At 43.0% G+C, this 25,602-nt stretch overlaps 1 long non-coding RNA gene across 2 annotated transcripts in view; it reads left to right on the top strand.

The window, feature by feature from the left end:
* LOC102261661 overlaps nucleotides 1–25,602 on the top strand; it is a 115,163-nt gene that overhangs the window by 14,710 nt on the left and 74,851 nt on the right. The gene's annotated exons all lie outside the window — the stretch shown is intronic.

Genomic DNA, 25,602 nt, shown 5'->3' with positions numbered 1-25,602 from the left:
TACCCCCGTCTCCAGCATCAGCAGAAGTGGGTGTGATTGGCAGTTGGGAGGGAGCAGCAGGAAGAGCTGTGCCTCCTTCATGGAGCAACTGCAGAGAAGCAGGTTCTGGCCTTTCTAGCCTGTGAACAGCTCTGGGCTCATCTTACAAAGCATCCAGTTGGGAAGCTGGAGGGTGGGACTTCTGCTTAAAAAAAATAAAAGCATGTATTGAATTACAAATGAGCTAGAGGCCCAGTGCACGAAATTTGTGCACGGTGCAGTCCCTAGGCCTGGCCAGTGATTGAAGCGCGAGCGTCTGGTGTGGAAGGGCAGGTCCCAGCTGACCTCTGGGCCTGGGCAGCACCTGGGCCCCCAGGCCCCCATGTGCCCACCTCTGCCTGAGTTATTGGGCCCCCACCCAGCTCCCTCAGTGCCTGGGAGCCGGGTGGCGGCCCTGCCCCCCACCACCGCCACTGGTCGCCATCTGTGGGGAGATTGGTGGGGTGATCGGGCCCTACTCGCACCCACCTTGGCCTGGCACTGCCCACTCATCTGCTCCACCATTCCACCATGGTCCCGCTCTTGTCAGGGCCCATTGGGGCTGGCAGTGCCTTCACTGTTACCCACTGCCAGCTCTGCGTTGCCGACGCCTGCCATGTTCTGCTCCACCCCCTGGTGGTCAGCGCACATCATAGCGAGTGGTCGAACTCCCAGTCGAGGGGACAATTTGCATATTAGGCTTTTATTATATAGGATTGCTTGCCTGGAAATAAAAGTATGGGAATCTGTAGGTTGAGAATGAAATTATTCTTTTTAAAAAAATATGTTTTTATTGATTTCAGAGAGGAAGGGAGAGGGAGAGGAAGATAGAAACATCAATGATGAGAATCATTGATTGGCTGCCTCCTGCACGCTCCTTACTGGGAATTGAGCCCACAACCTGGGCATGCACCCTTGACCAGAATCAAACCTGGGCCCTTCAGTCTGCGGGCCAACTGAGTCAAACTGGCTAGGGCGAGAATGAAATGATTCTTTAATACCATGTCCTAAAGATGACCACTGTCAATAGTTTGGCTCATTGCCTTTCCATTGTGCTGCAATGTGCTTTTCTCACTTATCGTTGTATCTTAGACAGCTTTCCAGGTTAGTTCATCTAGGTCTTTTCATTTTTGTTAGTAGCTTAGTATTATTACATGGGATAGGTAAAACATTTTCCTTTTAACTAGTGTTCCCATTAATGAGTACTTAGGTTGTATCCAACTTTTTTGCTATTATAAACAAAGCTGCACTCGAACATTCCTGTTGATATTTCTTAGTACATGTATGTGAGAATGTTTATAGGAAGAATTCCTAGAAGTAGAATGTCCAGGTCCAAGAGTCTGCTCATTGAAATGTTGAGATATGTTGCTATATTGCACTCTAAAAAGTTTCACTAATTTGGATATTTTTATGAAGGTGTTCCTTACCTTTCAATGGCTCTGACCAGCTGCAACATGTGAATTGCCTGAACCAAGAGCTCCTGAGTTCTCCAGAGATTTGGACAATCCTATTAGCTTTTTTGGTGCAGGTCAACACACTTTTGTGTGCCTGGTTCAGATACTGTGGTAGGCATGGGGTATTCAAGGATGTCTAAATGTTGAACAACACTCCATACCCATCTTAGAGATGTTTACAAGTGGGAGAAGAGATAAGTAAATTAAAATAGAATGTCCCAGGTATCAGGCAATAAATAAAATAATACCAAGAAAGCGTGGAGGAGGGAGTAACTGCTTCTTTTTGGGGCCTTTAGGGAAAGCCTTCCAGAGGAAGTGGGTCTTGAAAAATGAGTCGGGAGTTCTGATAAAGGAGTAGGGAAGGGCATGCTAGGCAGAGGAACTAGCAAGAGCAAGCGTCCAGAGCTGGGGAAGTTCATGGGCTGTCTGGAGAACGATTCCTTTGACCTGTAGGATATTGGGAGGAGTGGTGAGCAATCAGTCAGGAGATGGGGGGCCACATTGTGAAGGACCGTGAATGCCACAGGAAGGGGGAAGTGTACAGATCAGGTGAAGAAAGGCTGGAGGGGAGACAGCCTGGAGCCCCGGAGAATGATTAAGAGACTGTGCAGAAGTTCAGGCAGAGGTGATAAAGGATGGGTTTGGGGAGGTGGTGCTCAGGATGGGGGCTGGAGGGTGGGAGTGGGGCCAGAGGAGTGAATAACACTTGGACACATTCCTTTTGTATCTCAGACTCAGGCTGGATTGGCAAGAAACAGGCTTAGAGGTTGTCATCTGGAGCAAATTTATTACACTGAATGGTTAATAAAACTGTATTGATTCCATTTCGTTTGCAACAAGAAATCCCTCTGCTGGGAGAAATGTCAAATCTGATGTGTCTGAGAGGAATGAGCAATAAACCTGCTTAGCTTGGTTCAACTGAAAACTGCTGTCCTAGGGCCAGAGCTGCTTGCACTCTATGCTGGGCCAAGGTGAGGCCTTCACTGGGCTAATTCCCTTCTTGATTAGGAGCCCTGACACTGAGCCCAGCTAGAGAGATCAAAGAGGAAGTAGGGAGAAAACTGAAGGTGAGGGCAATGACCACGTGAAAGACAAAACCATTCATTCATTCATTCATTCATTCATTCATTCATCAAAACTGTATGAGAATTTACTCTGTGCCCAGCACAGTGCTGGCCATTGGAGATATAAGTCCCCTAGGGACCTGGTCTAGGACCAGATCCAAAAGAGCTTGCAAATGGGTGGGTTTGGCATGGTCAGATCTCATCTTCAGGAAAACTATGGAGTTTGAGATGTTTGTCTAGGAAACCACCTCTCCTCCTCTTTTCTCCATCCAACCCCACCCCAGGCTTCCTTTCTCATGATGGCGGGTTTGTGTACCATTCTTGTTCTCAGCTGATTCTCAGCTCATTCCCATTAAAGAATCAATGAACAATCAGAGAATTTCTAAAAATAGCTTAGGGCATGATCCATTCTGAGATTTCTTTCCCAATGTATGTGAGAGAAAGCCTGGGAGAAATACCCTGTCTTGATTCCTCCTGGTTACTAGCTTTGTGACTTTGGAAAAATCATTTAGTTTTTCTGAGCCTCGTATGAGGCATCATAGTTCCTGCTCTGCCCTCCTCATGGCATGGTTGCTGATGTGCTTAGGAAAGTGTCAAGCACAAAAAAAGCAACAGCCTGTAATTGCTGCCTGTGTTTTCTGTTGCTTGGAGACAGAGACCTAGATTGTGATTGCAGGGTGCTTGCAGTTCATAAGCTGCCCCCTTCTTTATCCTAACTATCAAGGGAGTGAACATACTACCCTTTGATTCACCTCTCCCCATTCAAAGATGGTGGACTTTGAGGCTGATGGGGTTGAACAAATTTTCCCCAATAAGATTCTGTGTGAAGGGCAAGGTGAGAAAGCTGTTTACTTGCCACGGATAAGATTACCTTCTTGAAAGGGAAACGGAGGTTTCAGTTATTATTCACGTCATTGAAGGAGAGGCTCCTATCCTGTCTCTCAATTAGGAGCCTTTGTGCTGAGATCTTCCCAGGTCAGGGCGATTGAGTGACATAACGGAGGACGTGTCATGAATGAAGATAACGAAGATGATGAGGATGGTGATGGGGGCTGAGTTTTCTGCGAATGTTCTATGCGCCAGGCTCTGTGCTAAGTGCTTCACATGGATTATCTCAGTGAATTCTCATCATCACATGATGCACTATTATCCTCACTTTACAGATGCAAAAACTGGGGTTAATGAAGATAAATGCCTCTCTCAAGTTTGCCTCTCTAGGAAATGAGCAAACCCAGGAGGTCTCACCCAAGAGCCAACAACTAAATATGTTATTCCTTCGTTTGAATTATTCTCTAGCTCCTGCTGTAACCATTACCATAAGTTATAAGATATATGGATTCAATTGAAGCCGTGGATGGAGATTTCATTTATTTTAGTTCTGCCAGATGGCTGAGCTCGAAAACTTCTTGAAGAGAATCTCGGAGCTTTCAAATCAAGGCCTCTTATAGCTGCTTGCAAGATACCTTGCTGTTACTTTTTGGAGCGATCTCAAGAGGTGTGGTTACTATCATCCCACTTAACAGATGAAGATATTGAGACTAGGATAATTTAAGTCAGTGTTCCAAAAAATTATTTTTATTGATTTCAGAGAGGAAGGAAGAGGGAGAGAGACAGAAACATCAATGATGAGAGAGAATCCTTAATTGGCTGCCTCCTGCACTCCCCCTACTGGGGACTGAGACCACAACCAGGGCATGTGCTTTGACTGGGAATTGAACTCCTGGTTCATAGGTCGACACGCAACCACTGAGCCACCTACCGGTAGAGCCATCTAGATTTTCAAATTGATTAGAAGAAATATTATTCTCTTATAATTTAGGAGACTTCTCTGCATCTCTAATATTTCCTTTCATCTGACTTAATGCTACTTTTTGGTGTCTCTCCCCACCCCGACCCCCACTGGCTTGACTAACTTGTTAGATATTTGTTATTATATTAGTCCTTTTAAGGGATCAGCTTTTGCTTTTATTAATCAGCGTACCTTTCTCAGGTGTTTTTTTTTTCTTTTCTTTTTCCTTTATTAATTTCTGTCTCCTACTTTTTGGGGGTTTGTAATCTCCCTTCACATAGCTTCTATTTTGTTTTCTAATAAATACATTTGAGGTAATAGATTCTTTTTTTCTGATACTGTGTTGATAGTTTTCCACAGTTTTGGTACCTAATACTTTCATTGTTGTTTACTTTTAAAATAATTTGTAATTTTAATTTTTCCCTCTTTAACCTAAGGATAATTTAAAGGGTGCTTTAAAATTTTTAACTCAACATAGCATTTTTCATCCTGTTGTTATTAATGTCTAATTTTATTTATTTCACAGTCTTGTGTTGTTTATTTTTTCTAGGAAGTAATATCTTCTCAAATTTCCCTGGGAGGAGTAATTAAACTGAATGTAAGTTATCTTCTAGTTCATTAGGTATTAGTTCTCATTAGTGGAATTTAGTTCTAATCTTCACGGGTATTGCTTTCCTCAGATGTTGGTGATTCTTGATTAGTGCTCAGTTTTCCATATGACAGTTTGTGTTTGAGGGCCTCTGAATAAAGATGATGCTTTCAGCTCCTGTGACTGTGTCAGGAGAGAGGCTGGTAGCTTGTCTCCCGGCCTGTCACACCACAGTGCTCACTCTCATTGGGCAAACCCTGCTGTCTGCCTCATCTATGTATGTATGTATCGAGCCACATGCGGCTCTTTGGCCCCTTGAGTGTGGCTCTTCCATAAAACACCACGTGCGGGCGCGCACGTACAGTGTGATTGAAACTTTGTGGCCCATGCGAGAAGTCGGTATTTTTTGGAAGAGCAACACTCAAGGGGCCAAAGAGCCGTATGTGGCTCGCGAGCCACGGTTTGCTGAGCTGCACTTTGCCGACCACTGGCTCTAGGTCATAGGCCCATGAATGTGCCTTAGGCTGGAATACAGATAGCTGGAGACTTTGACTTCTGTGGGGGGGTGTGAGGAAGGAGCACCCGCCGTTTCCTAGGAGTCACTCCCAACCGTTAGAGTCACTTTACCTGGGCCCAGGGTCCCATCACCAACTGTCCCGGGGTGGCCCTCTCTCGAAGCTGACAGGACGTGAGAGGAGGCGTCGGGACACTGTCTGTGACGGGCCTGCGCACTCTGTTTGCGAGGTCCTAGGGAGGGCAGGGCATTCTGCCTGGCTTCCGGGGCACGGCATTTTCATTTCAGCACCCAAGGGTACACATTTGTATAACATAATCCTAATCCCTGAGGTTTTAAGGAAACAGTATGTAAAGCTCAATGCAGTATATCTGGTTTAATATTCTGAATTTTATTTTGTAATACTTCCCAAAAACCTATATGAATTAAAAGTAATAAAAATAAAGAAAAAGCCTTTCTAAACTCTATAGTTCTTTTGTATTCAAGTTGGTTTTTGCAGTTCTGTATAGAACTTTATTAAAATAAAGAAGGCAATAATTTGACATTGGCAGTAACTAAATTAAAACTCACTTATTCTCTAAATTAAAACTCCCCCCTCCTAAAAATCTAATTTATTTCACTTTAAACCATGATTCACAAACATTAGAATGTCAATGACCCTTTTAAATCTGTTGAAGACTAGGGACACTCTCACAAGAAAAAACACACAAATTTGAACATAATATCAGGAATTTAGGTCCTTCCTACAGCTCATTCATCAAACCTAGTTCACAAACCCTTAGGAGGGATACTGAATTTTTCTTCTTAAGATAAAAATTATTATTTATGAACTAATAAGGTGTATTTATAAAGATGTGCTTTCTAATTAATTAGTTTTGTCATTAAATAATGTGAGTATTAGAAAAGGAAAAGGAATATCAAATCACTGGATGCCTTTTTTTATAATATACTAGAGGCCTGGTGCATGGATTCATGCACTGGTGGGGTCCCTTGGCCTGGCCTGCGGGCACTGGGCCAAAACCGGCTTTCCAACATCCCCCGAGGGGTCCTGGATTACAAGAGGGCAGTTCTCGGGTTACACACCCTGGAATCGGGCTCTCTCCTCTCTGGTTCTGGGTGTGTCACCAGAGAATCACAGTGGCCAAGTCACCACAGCTTGGCAGCTCCGGCGTTGAGCATCTGGCCCCTGGTGGTCATTGCACATCATAGCTACTGGATGGTTGGCTGGTCAGCTGGTCATTTAGGCTTTTATATATATAGATTTTTATTGATTTCAGAGAGGAAAAGAGAGAGAGAGAGAGAAACAACTATGATCAGAGAGAATCATTGATCTGCTGCCTCCTGCACACTCCCCACTGGGGTTTGAGTCCACAAACCCGGCATGTGCCCTGAGCTGGAATCAAGCCTGACCTCCTGGTTCATAGGTCGATGCTCAACCACTGAGCCAGGCCAGCCAGGAAAGTCACTGGATGTCCTAACTTATTTACTAAAACATTCTATGCTTCTTAAGGATCATATAATCACCAACTGGCAACTTTGTGATAGATTAAACTGGACAAATGAGTTCAAATGATAAACACATGTTCTTTTTATGTGTCAAAAACAAAATCAAGAAACAATCATGGTTTCTATAGTCTGGGTGTCAGAATCAGTAGGGTGTGAAATGATAATATTTACTCAGTACCAGATTTGTGCCAGGAACTTTTCTAACATGCTCAGTGTGGGAAACATTAGTGTCCCCAATTTACAGATGAAAACTTGGAGTAATCGAGATAATAGGAGGTATGTCAGCGGTAGGGTCTGGATTTGAACTAAGAGCAATAATGATTCATTGTGCTAGTTACAACAGCTCTTCACAAGCCCTAATGGAAGAGTGAAACTCTGCTTTTTCATGTCTGTGTTTTGTAAGATAGCCTTATCTGGATTCAGCACTGGTTTTTGCAAAAGGTTGTGTGGCTGCATTTTAGTGAAGGAGTAAGAGTTGGTGTGAATGAGAAGGTGGATAAAGAGCAAGTGATCAGCACAGTAGATATATACATACACGGGCTCGGAAATGAGTTGGTGTCGGATATGGAAGGCCTTAGAGTCATCTAATTCAGAGGTGACAGGACGGAAGCCTAGAGAGGACAGTCCAAGCGCATGCTGTGATTGGCTCAGCAAACAAGATGCTGGAGCAGAAGGGATGCCGGGTCAGCATGTAGGGAATGAGCCCAAAGGCAAAGTGCGGAAGAGCTGAAACCAAAACCCTCTGAGCCGTGAACTATTAGCTGGGAAAGGCAATGCTGGACACTAAGTCAATGCCCACAGGATTATAATAATTTACATGTGTTCACGCAAATCTCCTGTCAGCCTGGACGTCTTCCTGGACAAGTGGACTCTGGTGGGAAATGTACGGGAGTGTGTGATTAAACCACTGCCTCACTGGGTAGAGGAATAAAAATCAAAATAATTAAATAGTTTTCAAAGTGCTTTCACATTAATGATGTAATGTTACCTCTATAATGCTGAAAGTTAAGTATTATTACTATACGATGTCATAGAGGAATTGAGGCTAAAAGAAAGTAATCAACTTGCCCAAGGAAACATAGCATTTAATATCTGTATATTAACTATACAAGAAATAGAAATCTATCAACTATACTTCAATTAAAAAATAGAAATATAAATCAGTGTTACACTTGTTTGATCATTCAATCATGTTAAAAATGTAGCATGATTTTTTAAAATCCATTAAAAATAACAAATAACTTAAAAAAATAAAACAAATACTACCCCCAAATATACTAGTAATTAATAAATTAAAACATATACTAAAATGTGCTATAAAGTCATGACTTGCCTGGCATGTGACATGTGGTGTTGAAATTTCATTTCCATGGTCATTCAGTTCCAGCTTACACACTGCAAAACACATCAAACATTACTAATTTTGGTCATCCTGAGTAAGACGTCAAGCAATGCAGAATGGCACTAAATTTAGTTCATTGATGTCCGGGTGGAATTTTGGGAAATGAACGCATTTTCAGTAGATAGCATGCAGGGTTACTACAAGATGATCTTTGTTGCCATTTAAAATGCAAGATAGAGGGAATGTTTACATGTATTTTATTAGATTACATATCAAAACAGCTCAATGAATATCACATCCTGTCAAAACCACAGGATGCCCAAGAATGTAAGATTTTACACATGGGGCTGCTCATTTTATCTGACAGACATAAATGTCTGTGTCATAGCAGCGGGCATCTCTCTAAAAATCTATTCTAAAGGTTGAGTATTTCACTTCAGCTATGGTTAACGTTATGCAAAATGTTCCCGACATAGAAGTACATACTCTGGTAATGAATCAAAGACATGTGACCTTAGCATTAGTTTATTCCAGTGTTGGATTACTGTAAGGCAGGAAAAAATGTCATAGTGTACTGCTACTATTCCTGCTCCATAATAAAGGTGATGTTTTTTAAACAAAAATATTTTTATTGATTTCAGAGAGGAAGGGAGAGGGACAGAGAGATGGAAACATCAATGATGAGAATCATTGACTGGCTGCCTCCTGCATGCCCCCTACTCGGGATCAAGCCCGCAACCCAGGCATGGGCCCTTGACCAGAATTGAACCAGGGACCTTTCAGTCCACAGGCTGACGCTCTATCTACTGAGCCAAACCAGCTAGGGCTAAAGGTGATTTTTTTTATTAAACACACATATATTGACTTTCTTTAAAAATTGACTTTCATGAAATTCTTTTACTTTAGAATTAGCTTACAGAGATCTACAACATATTCTCTGATTCAGCTCCCAAGGAGATCTGTTGGAAAGTTCTGAGAGGGGCCGACAGCGAAAGTTGATTCAATTAAATCTTAAAGGTTCCTTTAACCCCCAAATGTAGAAGCATTAACCTGCTAACTTACCTCTTTGCCTTTTGAACCACTCAAACTCATTCTATTAAGAAAATGTTTTCTCTCTGAGGCTCATGTTCTCTTTTCCTAACGTCTCATGAAGGACACTATTCAGAATAGAGTGAGATTATGCGGTTTTGGCCATGGCTCCTCCACTAGACTTTCCCATATCCGCTCCCACGGACAGGAGCTCCGACTGGGAAGCCAAGCATCTCGTGGCTCTCTTCCCACAGACCTCAGAGTTCTGGCATGAGCCACAGCCAGGCAAAAATGCAACCTGTCCTTGCAGGCTGCCCCCATCACGACCTCGGATCCTTGTGACACTGGGAGAGGATTCTGAAAGTGATAATGTAGCATCGCACACCAATTAGCTGAGCGCACAGGGTGAGTGTGCGAGAGCAGCCACGCTGTTGAATGGAAACAATTGGGCAGCCACTGAGGCGACGGCTTGGCCTCCAGCTCCAAGAATGTCTTCCTGAAAAGCTGCTCCTTCTCAGCGACTGGGGGACACGTGACTGATGTGCCGTGCCTGCGTGGAGGGTCTGCAGGAGCCCAGGGCCCTGGGAGCGCGGACTGGCCAGGTGCCAGGACAGAAATCACAGCAGAAAGGAGCAAGGAGGGTGGCCCTTCCACTTGGAGATACACCTGCAGTCAGTACAACTGCCCCAAGGTCCAGACCAGGACCTGTGGCTGACAGGGAACTTGGGATCCTTAGAGCTGGGATCAGACAGACTTCAAGTGCGTTGCTGGTCCCCATCTATCACAGGGCAAGATCCATCCCTGTGACCAAAACAAGTTGCACAGGTGGGGTCTCCCGGGAGAAACAGCACTGCCCCTGTAGTGCCTGCAGAGCACTCCTTTGCTGATGGAGGTGAGCAGACGGTGAGCAGTGAGCCCAGCTTGCCTGGCCAGGTATTTGACCGATTCCTGGTTCTGGCCACAGAGAGCAGGGCCAATTCAGGGTAGGGCCTGTGCCAGAGGTTGGGATATGGTTGTGTATTTGCTGAGACAACATACACTATATTGACCCAATATCTCTGTTGGTCAGGCATATTATTACCTGATAGTGTGTGGGTGCTTGCATATCTTATTCAGTTTGGCAAAGAATAAACCACCCATAGGATCTTGGACAAGAAGCACAAGTATTTACTTATAAGAAACACACATTATATAGATACTAGAGGCCCAGTGCACAAAATTCGTACACAGTAGGGTCCCTAGGCCTGGCTGGTGATCAGGGCCGATTGAGGCCTTCTGGCTGCTGGCCAGGGCCTTCCTTCGCTCCACCCCCTGGTGGTCAGCGCACATCATAGCGAGTGGTCGAACTCCCAGTCGAGGGGACAATTTGCATATTAGGCTTTTATTATATAGGATTGCTTGCCTGGAAATAAAAGTATGGGAATCTGTAGGTTGAGAATGAAATTATTCTTTTTAAAAAAATATGTTTTTATTGATTTCAGAGAGGAAGGGAGAGGGAGAGGAAGATAGAAACATCAATGATGAGAATCATTGATTGGCTGCCTCCTGCATGCTTCTTACTGGGGATTGAGCCCACAACCTGGGCATGTGCCCTTGACCAGAATCAAACATGGGACCCTTCAGTCTGCGGGCCAACTGAGTCAAACTGGCTAGGGCGAGAATGAAATGATTCTTTAATACCATATCCTAAAGATGACCACTGTCAATAGTTTGGCTCATTGCCTTTCCATTGTGCTGCAATGTGCTTTTCTCACTTATCGTTGTATCTTAGACAGCTTTCCAGGTTAGTTCATCTAGGTCTTTTCATTTTTGTTAGTAGCTTAGTATTATTACATGGGATAGGTAAAACATTTTCCTTTTAACTAGTGTTCCCATTAATGAGTACTTAGGTTGTATCCAACTTTTTTGCTATTATAAACAAAGCTGCACTCGAACATTCCTGTTGATATTTCTTAGTACATGTATGTGAGAATGTTTATAGGAAGAATTCCTAGAAGTAGAATGGCCAGGTCCAAGAGTCTGCTCATTGAAATGTTGAGATATGTTGCTATATTGCACTCTAAAAAGTTTCACTAATTTGGATATTTTTATGAAGGTGTTCCTTACCTTTCAATGGCTCTGACCAGCTGCAACATGTGAATTGCCTGAACCAAGAGCTCCTGAGTTCTCCAGAGATTTGGACAATCCTATTAGCTTTTTTGGTGCAGGTCAACACACTTTTGTGTGCCTGGTTCAGATACTGTGGTAGGCATGGGGTATTCAAGGATGTCTAAATGTTGAACAACACTCCATACCCATCTTAGAGATGTTTACAAGTGGGAGAAGAGATAAGTAAATTAAAATAGAATGTCCCAGGTATCAGGCAATAAATAAAATAATACCAAGAAAGCGTGGAGGAGGGAGTAACTGCTTCTTTTTGGGGCCTTTAGGGAAAGCCTTCCAGAGGAAGTGGGTCTTGAAAAATGAGTCGGGAGTTCTGATAAAGGAGTAGGGAAGGGCATGCTAGGCAGAGGAACTAGCAAGAGCAAGCGTCCAGAGCTGGGGAAGTTCATGGGCTGTCTGGAGAACGATTCCTTTGACCTGTAGGATATTGGGAGGAGTGGTGAGCAATCAGTCAGGAGATGGGGGGCCACATTGTGAAGGACCGTGAATGCCACAGGAAGGGGGAAGTGTACAGATCAGGTGAAGAAAGGCTGGAGGGGAGACAGCCTGGAGCCCCGGAGAATGATTAAGAGACTGTGCAGAAGTTCAGGCAGAGGTGATAAAGGATGGGTTTGGGGAGGTGGTGCTCAGGATGGGGGCTGGAGGGTGGGAGTGGGGCCAGAGGAGTGAATAACACTTGGACACATTCCTTTTGTATCTCAGACTCAGGCTGGATTGGCAAGAAACAGGCTTAGAGGTTGTCATCTGGAGCAAATTTATTACACTGAATGGTTAATAAAACTGTATTGATTCCATTTCGTTTGCAACAAGAAATCCCTCTGCTGGGAGAAATGTCAAATCTGATGTGTCTGAGAGGAATGAGCAATAAACCTGCTTAGCTTGGTTCAACTGAAAACTGCTGTCCTAGGGCCAGAGCTGCTTGCACTCTATGCTGGGCCAAGGTGAGGCCTTCACTGGGCTAATTCCCTTCTTGATTAGGAGCCCTGACACTGAGCCCAGCTAGAGAGATCAAAGAGGAAGTAGGGAGAAAACTGAAGGTGAGGGCAATGACCACGTGAAAGACAAAACCATTCATTCATTCATTCATTCATTCATTCATCAAAACTGTATGAGAATTTACTCTGTGCCCAGCACAGTGCTGGCCATTGGAGATATAAGTCCCCTAGGGACCTGGTCTAGGACCAGATCCAAAAGAGCTTGCAAATGGGTGGGTTTGGCATGGTCAGATCTCATCTTCAGGAAAACTATGGAGTTTGAGATGTTTGTCTAGGAAACCACCTCTCCTCCTCTTTTCTCCATCCAACCCCACCCCAGGCTTCCTTTCTCATGATGGCGGGTTTGTGTACCATTCTTGTTCTCAGCTGATTCTCAGCTCATTCCCATTAAAGAATCAATGAACAATCAGAGAATTTCTAAAAATAGCTTAGGGCATGATCCATTCTGAGATTTCTTTCCCAATGTATGTGAGAGAAAGCCTGGGAGAAATACCCTGTCTTGATTCCTCCTGGTTACTAGCTTTGTGACTTTGGAAAAATCATTTAGTTTTTCTGAGCCTCGTATGAGGCATCATAGTTCCTGCTCTGCCCTCCTCATGGCATGGTTGCTGATGTGCTTAGGAAAGTGTCAAGCACAAAAAAAGCAACAGCCTGTAATTGCTGCCTGTGTTTTCTGTTGCTTGGAGACAGAGACCTAGATTGTGATTGCAGGGTGCTTGCAGTTCATAAGCTGCCCCCTTCTTTATCCTAACTATCAAGGGAGTGAACATACTACCCTTTGATTCACCTCTCCCCATTCAAAGATGGTGGACTTTGAGGCTGATGGGGTTGAACAAATTTTCCCCAATAAGATTCTGTGTGAAGGGCAAGGTGAGAAAGCTGTTTACTTGCCACGGATAAGATTACCTTCTTGAAAGGGAAACGGAGGTTTCAGTTATTATTCACGTCATTGAAGGAGAGGCTCCTATCCTGTCTCTCAATTAGGAGCCTTTGTGCTGAGATCTTCCCAGGTCAGGGCGATTGAGTGACATAACGGAGGACGTGTCATGAATGAAGATAACGAAGATGATGAGGATGGTGATGGGGGCTGAGTTTTCTGCGAATGTTCTATGCGCCAGGCTCTGTGCTAAGTGCTTCACATGGATTATCTCAGTGAATTCTCATCATCACATGATGCACTATTATCCTCACTTTACAGATGCAAAAACTGGGGTTAATGAAGATAAATGCCTCTCTCAAGTTTGCCTCTCTAGGAAATGAGCAAACCCAGGAGGTCTCACCCAAGAGCCAACAACTAAATATGTTATTCCTTCGTTTGAATTATTCTCTAGCTCCTGCTGTAACCATTACCATAAGTTATAAGATATATGGATTCAATTGAAGCCGTGGATGGAGATTTCATTTATTTTAGTTCTGCCAGATGGCTGAGCTCGAAAACTTCTTGAAGAGAATCTCGGAGCTTTCAAATCAAGGCCTCTTATAGCTGCTTGCAAGATACCTTGCTGTTACTTTTTGGAGCGATCTCAAGAGGTGTGGTTACTATCATCCCACTTAACAGATGAAGATATTGAGACTAGGATAATTTAAGTCAGTGTTCCTCAAACTTTAACATACATATCATCTGGGGATCTCGTTAAAATCAGATTCTAAGTCAGTAGGCCTGACATGGGGCTTGAGATTCTGCATTTCCCTGGTATTGCCAAGGCTGCTGGTCTGGGGACCACATCTTGAAGAGCAAGGTCAGTAACCTGGTCAGGATCACTTAGCACAAAAGAAGGAGATCCTTAAAGCTTAGTTTCTTGAGACTCTCTATGGTCTTGGAAATACATGGTTGCCCTTTGGTGGGACAGGCAGCTGGACAGGAACCCAGACTTGAACCAGGCCCTGACAGCTCTGCCTCTTGGTCATGCCCTACCTCAGTTTTCTTTCTACATGCAAAGTTGGAGGTGAATGACATGACTTCTAAGATGTCTGAATACCAGAATAAATCATGAGGAGAAGTGCCCAGGCTGCAGGCTGGAACCCTGGATGGAAAGATGTTTCCATGAGAGGGGAAGATTGGAAGGAGTCACCTTAGAATATAGATCATTTTTGAGAGAGCTTCCTGCCCATGATGAGTAGAGAAAACATTTTATCCACAAGTAGAGAAATGATTAATGCCTCTCAGAGGGTTGATTCTCTAAGGGACTGTGATTTAGCACCAAAAACCTGGGGAGCTGGAAGGTCAGACTCTCCGGGCTGTGATTTAAACAGTAGGAAGGGAGCAGCCATTGGATGTCTGTCAGTCTGTGAGGCCTGCAGGCTGTCCTGGACTTTCAACCCTGTCTGGGAAAGTAAAGGTTTTTTTTCTCACCCAGGGTGCCTCATCTTATATTCAAGAGCCCTAAGGTAGATGAGATGGTTAACTGAGGTTTATAGAAAGTGCTCAAGTGTTTTTATGGAGAGCAGGACAGTCTTTTTAAGGTACCGATAATGACCCAAAGAGAAAGTTTCTGTTTGATTTCTTTCTCACTAGAGATAACGGGGGAGGTAGAGTTGTCTCTCTGGGACTGAAGCCAGATGGGGAAAGGACATTTGTATATTTTCTTTGGAGAAATGTCTATTTAGGCTGTGTCAGGAGAGAGGCTGGTAGCTTGTCTCCCGGCCTGTCACACCACAGTGCTCACTCTCATTGGGCAAACCCTGCTGTCTGCCTCATCTATGTATGTATGTATGTATATATGTATGTATGAGAGAGGAAAGGAGAGGGAGAAAGAAATAGAAACATCAGTGATTAGAAGGAATCATTGATTTGCTGCCTCCTGCATGCTCCCTACCAGGGATTGAGCCTGCAACCCGGGCATGTGCCCTGACCAGGAATTAAACTATGACCTCCTGGTTCATAGGTCGATGCTCAACCTCTGAGCCATGCCAGCCGCCTGCTGGGCCTTTCCCCCATTTCTTAATCATGTTATTGTGAGTTGTAGGAATTCATTATATATTCTGAATATTGACCACTTACCATATATATGATTTGCAAATATTTTCTCCCATTCCATGGGCTGCTTTTTTTTTTTTAGTTTTGCCTATTATAATTAAAAAACAACAACAACCTTTATTGTTGAGAATATTACAGATGTCCCCCTTTACCCCCTCTTTGCCCTCCTCATTCAGTTTCCACCCCACCCCAGGGCTTCACTACTCTACTGTCTGTGTCCGTATGTAAGATTCTTGGTTACCCCACCCTACCTTCCCTCAGAGATTCATCAGTCTGTTCCATACTTCCATGCCTCTGATTCTGTTTTATTCACCAGTTTATTTTATTCATTAGATTTCTTGTTTATTTTGATTTTTTAGATTCAATTGTTGATAGATATGTATTTGTTGCTATTTTATTGTTCGTATTTTATTTCTTCTTCTTCTTCTCTTCCTCCTCTTTCTCCTTCTCATTCTTCTTCCTCTCCTTAAAGAATATCCTTTAACATTTTATGTAACACTGGTTTGATGGTGATGAACTCCTTTAGTTTTTTTCTTGTTTGTGAAGCTCTTTATCTGACCTTCAAGTCTAAATGAGAGCTTTGCTGGGTAGAGTAATCTTGGTTGTAGGTCCTTGCTATTCATCAATTTGAATAATTCTTGCCACTCCCTTCTGGCCTACAAAGTTTCTGTTGAGAAATCAGCTGACAGTCATATGGGTGCTCCCTTGTAGGCAACTGACTGCTTTTCTCTTGCTGCTTTTAAGATTCTCTTTGTCTTTAACCCTTGGCATTTTAATTATGATGTGTCTTGGTGTGGGCCTTTTTGGGTTTCTCTTGTTTTGGACTCTCTGTGCTTGCTGGACTTGTAAGTCTATTTCTATCACCAGGTAGAGGAAGTTTTCTGTCATTATTTCTTAAATAGGTTTTCAATATCTTGCTTTCTCTCATCTCCTTCTGGCACCCCCATAATGCAAATGTTGGTATGCTTGAAGTTGTCCCAGAGGTTTCATATTTTGGGATTCTTTTTCTTCTTGCTCTTCTGATTGGGTGTTTTTTGCTTCCTCAATATTCCAAATCGTTGATTTGATTCTTGAACTCCTCTACTATTGAATCTCTGTAAATTATTATTTATTACAGCTAGTGTATGCTTAATTTCTGACTGGTCCTTTTTCATGTCTTTGACATTCTCACTAAGATCCTTGAAAGTCTCATGAAGATCCTTGAGTAACCTTATAACCATGGTTTTGAACACTGTATCCAAAAGTTTGCTTGCTTCCATTTCTTTCATTTGTGACATGTCTCTTTGTCTCTGCATTTTGGTTGCTTCCTTGTGTTTGTATCTATGTATTGAGTAGAGCTGCTATGTCTCCTGGACTTGGTAGAGTGGCCTTGTATAGTAGGTATCCTATAGGCCCTAGTGGCTCAGCCTCCCCAGTCACTTGAGCTGGGCACTCTAGGTGCACCCCTGTGTGGGCTGAGTGCACAGTCTTGTAGTTGAGCCTCGATTGCTGTTGGTGTCACTGGGAAGAATTGACCTCCTGGCCAATTGGCTGTGAGGACCAGCTGCAGGAGAGCTACTGTGCAGGAAACACCCCTATGGATCAGGACTTGCTTCAGTGGGGCTTTTGTGCTCACTGAGTTTGCCTCTTAAGTGTGTCCCTTGTGGATATGTGGTGTTGTAATCTGTTATGTCTGAAGTTGTCTACCAGTGCACTGGCTCTAGGGTCTCCAGGGAGGTACAAAGTCAGCCACTGCCTGGGACCACCCTGCAGGAGCTATTTGTATTGGGCTCAGAGGTGCCCAGATGAGGCCCAGCTATGAAGCAAGGCAGGCTGGTGCTAGTGCAGGGTCTTGGGCCTTTTATTGATAGATTTGGGGCATGCTAACCCAGCTGTAGCTTGTTTGAGAGATTTCAGCAAAGTCTGAAGCCTAAGCCAGGACAGGCCATTCATATGGAAAAGCCACTGCAAACAGGTTTGGTGGGGCTGAAAATTGGATGGGGTGGGGTCTCAGGGCATCACCAGGGAGGAGCAAACAGTGTGGGCCACACTGAGTGGAAACTCCATTATGGCTGCCAGTCAGCCCTGCAATCAGGGAGGTCCCAGCACAGGAACAATGACCCCTGCAAGTAGCCCTGTCTGGGAGAAACCTGCCCCGAGTTCCTGCCCTGATGCCAGACAATCCAGTTCCTCCCATATGTGTCTGCCTTGTCCTGGCTGGAGCTCAGAGGAAGCAGGAACTTGTAAGTTCAGTTCATGTGCAGGCCCTTTAAAAGGAACACCTGAGTTTCCAGCAGCCTCTGTGTCACTGAGCCCCAATCCCTACTGGTTTTTATAGCCTTTCATTATGGGGACTTCTCTTCCCAGCTCTGGGAGTCTGGGCTGGGGATCTGGTGTGGGGTTGGGACCTCTTGCTCCTCATGGGCAGCCTCCACAGACACGATCTCCCTCCTGATTAAAAAAGCAGTTCATGTGGGTGCTGGACCAGCCCATTCTGCACCTCCGCCCCTTCTAATAGTCTCAACGTGCTTCCTTCTTTACTTCTCTAGTTGTAGGACTTCCATTCAGCCAGCTTTCAGGCAGTTCTGGATGATGGTTCTTCTGTATTCTAGTTGTACTTTTGATGTGGTTGTAGGAGGTAGTGAATACAGGTGTTTACCTATGCTGCAATCTTTGTGTTTTCCATGGTTTGCTTTTTTTACTCTATTAATTATGTCCTTTGATGCACAGAGGTTTTTAATTTAATATGTCCAATTTATGTATTTATTTTACTTTTGTTGCTTATACTTTTGGTGTTGTATAAAAAATCATCTATATCTATAATAATAAAAGTGTAATATACTAATTAGACTGGACAGCTGAATGACCTTCCGGACATCCTTCCGGACAATCTTCCGGATGAAGCTGGGAGCCCCTTGCACGAATTTCATGCATCGGGCCTCTAGTATATATAAAAGGCTAAGTGACTGACCGTACGTCCATCTGACCATCCAACCTACCAACCGGCCAGTACATATGATGCACACTGGTAATTTAAAAATAAACATTGATTCATGCATGCACAATACATAAAAGCTCTCGCTGGCGCCAATCACATGCGTGTGTTTTGATTTGTCATTGTCGATTGTGAATTTGGTTGACACTTCTATTGTAGAGAAAGGGCAAATAGCAATATTAAAATATTTCTTTTAATTAATTTCCTTTAAAAAATATTTTATTGATTTTTTACAGAGAGGAAGGCAGAGAGATAGAGAGTTAGAAACATCGATGAGAGAGAAACATCGATCAGCTGCCTCCTGCACACATCCTACTGGGGATATGCCCGCAACCAAGGTACATGCCCTTGACCAGAATCGAACCTAAGACCTTTCAGTCTGCAGGCCGACGCTCTATCCACTGAGCAAACCCGGTTAGGGCTTAATTTCCTTTCAATATGCACGAATCTGTGCACTGGGCCACTAGTTGGCAAATAAATGTCATGAAGTTTCCTCCCCTATGTTTTCTTCTAAGGGTTTACAGTTTTAGGGTCTTACATTTAGGTCTTTGATTCAGTTGGAGTTAACTTCATTCTTTTGCATGTAAATATCAGTTATTCCAATACCATTTATTGAAAAAGAGTGTCCTTTTCACCATTGAATGATCTTGGCACCCTTGTCCAAATTTCTGGACTCTTTATTCTATTCCATTGGTCTATATGTCTGTCTTAATTTCAGTAACACAATGTTTTGATTACTGTACCTCTGTAATATCTTTTGAAATCAGAAAGTATGAGACATCCAACTTTGTTCTTTTTCAAGATCGTTTTGGCTCTCCAGGGTCCCTTGAGATTCCATATGAATTTTAGGATGGAATTTTCCACTTATTTAAAAAATGCTATGGGGATTTTGGTAAGGATTACACTTATCTGTAGATTGCTTTAGGTAGTATTCACATTTTAACAATATTGAGTCTTCCAATTCATGAACACATGATGTCTTCTTGGATTTATTTTAGCAATATTTTCTTGTTTTTAATGTACAACTCTTTCACCTCTCTAAATGTGTTAAAGGTATTATTTTATCCTTTAGGTATAACAACCTTAAGAGGTAGGCACTATTATGACCTCCACTTATAAAATATTGAAACACAGATGTTAAGTAACTTGTCCGTAGTGAAATGTCTAGTAGGTAGAGGGACCAAGATTCAAACCATGGCTATCTGGACATAGGTCCTGAGTTCTTAATTGCTTTACTATATTATTTAGATAATTCATGGAATCCTGCAGAAGGAAATGACAAGAAGAAACCAGTTCAATCCCAGAACTCCAGAAAGGCTGAGGAATTGGAAGTACCAGATGCCTCACAGGCAGAGGAGAAGGAAAACACTAGATTCCTTTTGGAACCCTATGCAATCAGGCAACCACCTCTAACATATCAGTAGACAAGGGAAAGGGTTTATTATTTGGAGAAATGGAATCAGACAGGCTCTGCACTCAAGACACCATGGACAGTGGGAGACACACATCTTATTCAAAACAGTAGAACTAAGTGAAAGTTTACATATTGGACAGTGAGGCACAAACTATCTTACTCCCACTAAGCTACTAGAAACCAGACTGTCAGACAAAGATGGAATATAGAGGGGAAAAAGAGATGTAATTAGAGGATATGTCAAGAGGTCCGGTAGCTGTTTAATTGAATATCAGTATCCTGAATATTATTTGCAAATATATTCAGAACCAAGAAGGAGAGAGAGAAAATTATTCAAGAGAGAAAAGAAAAATTCTCAAACTGAAGGATATAAGCTTGCAGATATAAAGAATTCACTGAGTGCTCAGCACAATGAATAAAAAAGAAACCTACTTCAAGGCATTTTATCATGAAATTTTAGAACTCCAATTGTGGGAGATCAATTGGAACCCATTCACTTTCAATTCTATTGTACTCAGCTGTACTCTGAATTCCCTGTACTTTGGCAAATAACCAAGTTAAGCAGAGTAGTTTAGGACCTTGGCTTCAGGTCACATTAATGTGTATTGTGGGCTAAATGGAAAGAAATTAAAATATTAAAATATGCATATTCACTGGCTTGAAAGGACCTATGGGCTGCAATTAGTACCATACATCATTGCATTAGTACTGCATACATCATTGAAAGGTGGGCTTTAAAGGGTTTCTGAAGTCATGTAAAGTTTTTAGGAGTGGGGTAGCAAAACAAGCTACATCCTTCTCTTTCATAGAGCAAGTAGCCATACCAGTTTTCCTTAGATTGATTTGTATTCTCTTGCTTTCTGCCTTACTATGATTGCTTGGGTAGTCCCTGGAGAAGAGATCCCGGAACACTCATGAATATTCTAAGATTGTGTGAGGCTAAGCAAGCCCAGGCTCTCTGTTTGGAATTCTATTTGAGAAATGTCTTGCAAAGATGTACTTCACTCTTAAAAAAGAAAACAAACGGAAACTTTTAGGGATTGAGTGCTACCTTGGACAATCAAATGGAGCTGGGAAGATTTCTTTGACAAGAGAATTGTCTGGGAACCTGTTGAGAGGGGAGACAAATCAAGTTGGAAATATGATTCAAAAGCAAACTGTGTTGGTTATTACATTATTGTCACTCAGCTCCAAATCCAGCTCCTATACTCTGCTTCGTGATGCTGGTGCTGGGTCTCTGCATAATGGTTTCCTCCTTTGCCAGGTGGCATCTTACTAGGCTCTGCCAACGGGAGGGACGAGAGAGAGATTGGAAGGCAAGAGGAGGGCAGAAGTGATCTTCGTCTTCCTGTTTGCTTTGAGCTCTGGTCACTGTCAGCCCAGCCGGAGCCCTTTGCCCCAGTGATAGTGGTTGGTTCTAGCCTCCAGCTTCTTTTGGAACTCCCATCGCTGGCCTCATCTCGCCCCTGCGTGGTATCAGCAGCCGCCAGGTTTTGCTTCCTCTAGCGCAGTGGTTCTCAACCTTCCTGATGCCGCGACCCTTTAATACAGTTCCTCATGTTGTGGTGATCCCCAATCTCATTGTTACAAATTGAACATAATTAAAGCATAGTGATTAATCACAAAAACAATATGTAATTATATATGTGTTTTCCGATGGTCTTAGGCGACCCCTGTGAAAGGGTCGTTCGACCCCCAAAGGGGTCTCGACCCACAGGTTGAGAACCGCTGCTCTAGAGGCAAAATAAAGCACCATGAGGCACCTCCTTAGACTTTCTCTTTGTTCCCTCAACCTTAGCAGTGGTAGCATCTAACGTGGTTACTATCTCTGGGTACCTCAAAAGTTCCCATTTCACTCTTTCAACTCTCCAGCATCTGTCTAAGCATTTCAATAGGGGGAATTACTATAGGCAATTGGCTATAGTAATTGCCTATAGTAATTCCCCCTATTGCCTATAGTAATTCCCCCTATTGAAATGCTTAGAGTGGTTTCTGTTTTCCTGACCAGACCCCGACAGGTACACAGACTGATATAAAAATAACTCTGTGGACATAATCTGACTTTCTTTTCAGTTAGCTGTGCACTGTTATGTGATCCTTCTGGATAAAACTTTGTATTGTCCTCCCATTTCTGATATCACACATGATTTAGTACATTTTAGAATATATGGTTTTTCAGAAAGGCCAGATGGTACCGGATCTGAGAACAACAATAATAAGTAGGAACTTGGACACCTTTTTCTTACAGCTCACCTTGGGAATCTGGCCCCTGAATCTCAGGGAATGCACTCCTTCTATGTGGTTCTATATTCTGTTGCATGTAATGAAATCCAATTCAAATTAAAATAAGCCCAAAAGAGACGATATATTGTTTATGTACTGGAGAACCTAAGAGCAGAGCTAGCGTTAGGTACCGCTGAAGTTTGGACATATTAAGACACAGTCTCTGCATATGTTGGTTTAGATTTCCTCTATTGGCTTAATTCTCTGGCAGGGTCTTTCTATGTGATGGTAAAGATGGCTAAACAGTTTGTTCTTAGAGTCTGATGTTATTCTGAGAACTTATGATTCCTAACCTCCCATCTTCCATTTTCAAGCCTCATAGTCACTGACATCATTTGCTATGCCTGGGGCACATGCCCATTTGAGAACTAACTGCTGTGCCCAGAGGAAAAGGATAAAATAATTAGCTGTATCTGTTTACATTTACCTGTAGATTGGAGGAGCAACAAATGCAGATAGAAAAAGAGGGTGAATGATGGCGATAATAACTACTCTTGTTTATCTCATTTAATACACAAAACTACCTGGCTATGGTTTGAATGTGTTGTCCCCCCACAAAAAAAAAAACAACTTCATATTTTGAAATCTAATGTCCAATGTGATGGTATTTGGAGGTGGGGCCTTTGGGAGGTGCTTAAGTCATGAAGGTGGAGCCTTCATGAATGGGATTGATTAGTGCCCTCACAAAAGAGACCCCAGGAGTAGGCATTTGCCAGATGGATGAGACATTACTAGCAGAGGGGGCAGCATGTGCACTGTCACTAAAATGTAAAGAAGTTGTGGGTATTTGGCATCTGCAAGTAGCTGTCTAGGTTTGGGGTGAGTAAGGGTAAGTGGTGGAAAATGAAGCTGGTCAGGCAGGCCTGGGTCAGATCATAATGGGCCTATAGGCCATGCTTTAGGTAGGAAGCTTAGATTTTATTTAAAAACATGAATCACTGAAGTATTTTAAGATGGGAAATTAACTTAATGGTTTCAAAATTTAAAATGAAGATGACATTTGAGATAAGAGGACAGGTTAGGGCAGTGGTCGGCAAACTGCGGCTCGCGAGCCACATGCGGCTCTTTGGCCCCTTGAGTGTGGCTCTTCCACAAAATACCGACTTCTGCGCATGGGCCACGAAGTTTCAATCGCACTGTATGTGCGCGCCCACACGTGGTATTTTGTGGAAGAGCCGCACTTAAGGGGCCAAAGAGACGCATGTGGCTCACGAGCCGCAGTTTGCCGACCACTGGGTTAAGGGATCATTTTTTTGTTGTTAATCCTCACTCAAAGATATTTTTCCATTTATTTTTAGAGAGAGTGGAAGGGAGGGGGAGAGACAGACAGAGAAACATCGATGTGAGAGAGACACATTGATTGTTTGCCTCCTACACGTGCCCCTGGGGATTGAGCCTGCAACTGAGGTACGTGCTCTTGACCAGAACCAAACTAGGGCCTTTCGGTCCATGGGTTGATGCTCTATCCACTGAGCCCAACTGACTAGGGTGGTTAGGTGTTTGCTTCTTACTTGGACAGTTGGGTGCATGGTGCTGCCATTTACCGAGATTTGGGATATGGGATGTGATGGTTAATTGTTTGTGCCAGCTTGTCTAGGCCGTGGTATTTAGTTATTTTGTCAAACACCAATCTAGATGTTGCTGTGAAGATATATTTTTAGATATAACTAACATTTATTATTTTTTATTTTTTAAAAATATATTTTGATTACTTTCAGAGAGGAAGGATTAGGGAGAGAGAGATAAAAACATTAATGATGAGAGAGAATCACTGATCAGCTGCCTCCTGCACTCCCCACACTGGGGATTGAGCCCACAAGCTGGGCATGTGCCCTGACCAGGAAGTGAACTGTGACCTCCTGGTTCATAGTTCGATGCTCAACCACTGAGCTACGCCAGCCGTCAGGTGGATGATATGGTTAATATTTAAATCAGTAGATTGAATACAGAAGATTATCCTCCATAATGTGATGGGCCTCATTCAATCTATTGAAGGCCTTAAGAGAAAAGACAGGTCCCAGATGGCCTTTGGACACAGGATAGCAATATCAACTCTTCCCTGAGTCTCCAGCATTCCAGCTTGTCCTGCAGATTTTGAATTTGCTGGCCCTACAGTTGTGTAGCCAATTCCTTAAAACAAATCTTTCTCTCTCTCTACATTCTATTGGTTCTGTTTCTCTGGAGAACTTTTACTAATACTGAAGGATGTCTTTTCATTCAAGTCTATGACTCAGAAATGCTTTGCTGAAACAATGGCTCCGGGTTTTTAAAAAGGAAAGTGAAGGTTTATTTTTGTTGTTTATGCCAGAGGGCATTGTGGTTCAATATCAATGTTGTTTATTTATTCCTTTGAGTTGTTGAGCATTGTCCCTTCTAGGTTTCAGTTGTTATTAGAGAAAGTGGGATATACTTGTGTAATTCTCACCAGTAATAAAGTCCACTACACACAATAACTTCTAATTATTTTACTGAAGCCAGAATTATTGTCTGGTGGTTTTTTTTTTTGGAAGTGATACAGAGGATTTGTACCTGTGAGGAAGTGTTGGAAATGATTCTCAAAAATGTGTATCGCTTGCCCTGGCTGGTGTGGTTCAGTTGGTTGAGCATCATCCCTTGCACTGAGGGGTTGTTGGTAATCTGCTCAGGGCACATGTCCAGGTTATGGGTTCGATACCCAGTGGGGACACCAGTCAGGGTGCATACAGGAGGCAACCGATTGATGTTTCTCTCTTTTTCTCTCTTGCCCTCTACCACCTTCTTCCTCTCTCTCTAAAATCAATAAAAAACATATTTGGTGGAGGGATTGAGCAAAAAAGAAAAAAAGGGAGAGAACTTTTTGGATGGACAGCAGTGTGGTGATTGTGGGGCACGGGTGGAGGTGGGAGAGGGCATAGAGGGGATCAATGGTGATGGAAGAAAACACACAAAAAGAACAACTGGAATATGCAGATTGTCAACACTTGAAATTTTCTCAAGAATGAAGGGAACTGACAGGAATTAGACATGACATCTTTTTGGTTAAAAGATTCAAGCTGCCCTAGCCGGTTTGGCTCAGTGCATGGAGCATCGGCCTGCGGATACAAGGGTCCCAGGTTCGATTCCGGTCAAGGTCATGTACCTTGGTTGTGGGCACATACCCAGTGGGGTGTGTGTGAGGAGGCAGCTGATCAATGTCTCTCTCTCATCGATGTTTCTGGCTCTCTGTCCCTCTCCCTTCCTCTCTGTAAAAAATCAATGGAATATATTTTTTTAAAAAAAGATTCAAGCTGAAGAATAAACCTTATTTCATGAAAAACAAACTATACCTTCATGCATGTCTCCTTTTCCCTGTTTCACATGGCCAGTTCTTCAAAACTCAGGTTGATACCCCTTCTAATGGAGCTTTCTCTGTTCTTGCCCAACCCTTCCTTGTATTTCAGCAGCATTCAAGGTTCTTCCAATGCACATCTCCAGGGAGCAGCAGTGAAATTTTATTCTATAAATAAATAGTC

The sequence above is a fragment of the Myotis brandtii genome, unplaced genomic scaffold (genome assembly GCF_000412655.1).
Source record: "Myotis brandtii unplaced genomic scaffold, ASM41265v1 scaffold86, whole genome shotgun sequence".
Lineage (NCBI taxonomy): Eukaryota > Metazoa > Chordata > Mammalia > Chiroptera > Vespertilionidae > Myotis > Myotis brandtii.
Note: the sequence above shows the minus strand (reverse complement) of the source record. Positions and strands in the feature narration are given on the sequence as shown.